The following is a 3385-nucleotide window of genomic DNA, read 5'->3' as shown; positions in this document are numbered from 1 at the left end:
CGTTGGCCCGGTTCCTACATAAACACAATGCTCAAAGTACGTTCAACTGTCAAAGTACAATGCGAAATCAGTTGCGACAGGCGGCAGACTTCTATCTAATCTGTGTAGATGTCAGCACCGCTGCTTATCTGCCAGTCTCTTATTAACGGGAAGCCAACTCTAATCCGATAGACAAGAAGAAGTGCTGCGTGAGACAGAAGCGTGCGGTCGGATCTAGGTTCGAACCTGGGCGGCATGTTCAAGGCCGCTCGGATTCTCTTCCTGGTTTTGCTCGCACTCCATTCCATTCTTGCGTATCCTCCAGGTAAGCACGTTCCTACTGTAGTGGAGAAACATTAAATTCATTACTACATAGATTCACGAATTTCTTCTCAATTTCATGTTCTAAAATCAACAATTTCTTTGTTGTGATTCAAATGTGCCATCTCTAGTTAGTAATTAGCGGGAAGGAGTTCGATTCCAACAGGGAATTAAATACCATCTCTCTTCAATTGTGACTATAGAGAATTCTAAATTGTATTAAAAAAATACGACTGTTAGTTTGGTTACACTTCATTCACCTTCACTAGACAGTTCAGCGGCTTCAAGGCAATCACCATGGCAACCGCTCAAACTAGCCAAAGAGAGTTATGGTGAGAGGTCGGCGTTGCCGATTGTTTCACAGCGAGCACGTGTTAGCCAGCTTTTTCGTTCGTTTGAATCTTCGTGTGTCGCAGCAAGTAGGTGTTCTGTCGTGACTATTGTTTTCGTAGTTATTCAGGCGGTATGTCTTTTATATTACCGATTACGTTAAAAAAAATACAAATTTCGCTACGAAATGTGGAATCTTGCACAGTAGTGTTTATTCTCTGCACACTATCGTAAAGAATTTAGGTTTTAAATAAAAAAATCAATGGTAGCATGATATTAATAGAGAGAACTCACACTATCTTTGTTGTTTTTCATCTTTCTTCTTGGTTCTGTAAAACAAATGAGGGGCTTAGAACAAAAAGCAGGTAAGTGACATAAACCTAGTTTTGAGGAAATTACAGTTAAAGTTCTACATGCAATGAAATATTATACACTAGTTGGGTGAAATGATGCCCATATAGCAGCACTGCACAGTGTGATCACTTACCTGATTTTATCCCAAAGAAACATCCTTTTTGGCTATCTCAACACGCACTTACCTCATATTTTTTAGTAATGTCACTTACCTGCTTTTTGTTCTAAGCCCCTCAAATGTTTACTTAAGTATGCATATGCCTCGGAAAGTTAATAATATTGGCAGCTTGAATTTTTAAAATGAATGTCCATATTTTGAGTAACGTAACTTCAGTTAGAGATATGATTACGAGAGTATTAATAAATATTATCCATTTTGTAGGATGGTCAGAAATAGGATTACTACCACCTTTTGCCCTATTTAAGTGATAAAATGAAATAGACCTAATTGATTCCGCGTCATTATTACTGATACTAATATCCGAAACGCCTGGCTCAGATAAAACTACACGCCCAACTATTTTCTGTACTGTTCGTCACATTATGACACTTAGATTCATGTAGGCCTGACACTTCTCCACGAGACCTTATTAGCTGATGAAAGATAGTCCATGGAGCTAGAAACTCTTTCCTTTATAACTTCAAATTTACAGCATGAAATCTTGATTACAGTTTATACTATGCATGGAAAACTATCGCAACTCTGATTTGTAGGATCTACAGTATAATATTAACTTCGAAATTTCTTGCGTGTGTTTTATGTTGTCTCAAGTGATTACTTTTGTACTAGAATGAGGACACTTAGGGCTTCCGGTGGATGATCAGAGTTTTTCGTATCCATAAACCAGTGTTAGCGATAGGATATGATTTGAATTCTGTACCAGTAACCAGTGGATAGCCGGGATTAGCTTAGTACGCTCGTAGCGCGTGCTGCGAAATGTCTATGAATAGCACCCAAAAGGTCTAAATCCAATTCTTGGAGGATTATGATATTATGAAATATTTTCAGTATTCAAGTAAGGTTTATCATTCATTGTTATACATGCTGCCTAAGTAGTCTGTTAACTTTAAAGGCGTTTGACAACATGGAAACAGATGAGTGTCAAAATCATGGAGGTACCTGAAGCTTGTTTATTATAAACTTATCAATAGAGGATATACAAAGAATGACATCGATCTGACGCTTTCAGCCGTCATAATATCCACGTTAAACTAATAGCAATGTAGTAATATATTCGCCAATTTTTTTAAATCCCCTTAAGGATATAGATATTACTGGGGAGTATTCACAGACAAACATACTATTGTGAATTCTTTTATGAAGTTCTCTTATTTTTTTTAAACAGCTCAAAATGAAAATAAGATAAAATTTTAACTGGATTTGTTAATGTTAAAGATTTTTTTTCGGTCCAGTGCCGTGGATTGAATTCGGCGTAGCTCAGTGGTCAGAGCGCTTGGTACGCAGAACTAAGAGACCCGGGTTCGATCCCCGGCGCTGGAGCAAATTTTTCTCCTCAAATATTAATTGAATTTGTTAAACTTGGCTTGGCGCCTTAAAAAATCATAAAGATTTAATACCGAAACAGAACTTTTTTTTTACTTGATATCTCATTCAAACACATCAGCGACTTGCAAGAGGCTGTCAATAGCTGTTTAGTATAGTTGGGTCGATTCGTGAACGAATCGTTCATTCGAACGACTAATAATAAAGAATCGTAAGGTCGGTCTCGGTAGCGTATTTGGTATAGCGCTGGCCTTCTATGCTCAAGGCTGCGGGTTCGTTCCCGGCCCAGGTCGATGGCATTTAAGTGTATTTAAATGCGACAGGCTCATGTCAATAGATTTACTGACATGTAAAAGAACTCCTGCGGGACGAAAATTCCGACACACCGGCGACGCTGATATAACCTCTGCAGTTGCGAGCATCGTTAAATAAACCATAATTTTTTTTAGAATCGTAAGAATCGATTCGTGGTATCAACGAATCGTTCAAAAGTATCGTAACGAATAGTCGTTCAAAAGAATAGTAATGAATCAGCATGGTATCGTAATCCACGATTCTATTTACTTGTTTGATTTAAGCTGTCAGCGGACATTTCCTAACCGTGCCGAATGCTCCCGAGCGAGAGTGGAACCAAATACTGCATTTCTTAAGTGTGAAAAATAATGAACACGAATCTGAAATTTGCATAGTTAAATAGAGATGGAATGCAAAAAATGTACTCGATAATAAGATTCAGTTGATAAATTATAATTAGGAAACACTATCTTGGATAATTTTGTAGATTAATGGAGGTCATGATGAATGGTTCCAGCCAATGAGAAAGAAACAAACCAATGTCTCGCCTCTTATGCTATCTATGCGAAAGATATAGAAAATTTTTGTTCTACCCGTGGTTTA

General features: G+C 37.7%; 1 non-coding gene across 1 annotated transcript; it reads left to right on the top strand.

The window, feature by feature from the left end:
* The first annotated feature begins 2411 nt into the window (after positions 1–2411).
* TRNAA-CGC (transfer RNA alanine (anticodon CGC)) lies at positions 2412–2485 on the top strand. Its single transcript has one exon. It is a non-coding gene; the product is annotated as a tRNA-Ala (tRNA).
* The last annotated feature ends 900 nt before the right edge of the window (positions 2486–3385 follow it).

The sequence above is a fragment of the Periplaneta americana genome, chromosome 9, assembly GCF_040183065.1.
Source record: "Periplaneta americana isolate PAMFEO1 chromosome 9, P.americana_PAMFEO1_priV1, whole genome shotgun sequence".
In the NCBI taxonomy this organism is placed as follows: domain Eukaryota; kingdom Metazoa; phylum Arthropoda; class Insecta; order Blattodea; family Blattidae; genus Periplaneta; species Periplaneta americana.
The sequence above is the reverse complement of the archived record's forward strand: the minus strand, read 5'-3'. Positions and strand labels throughout refer to the sequence as shown.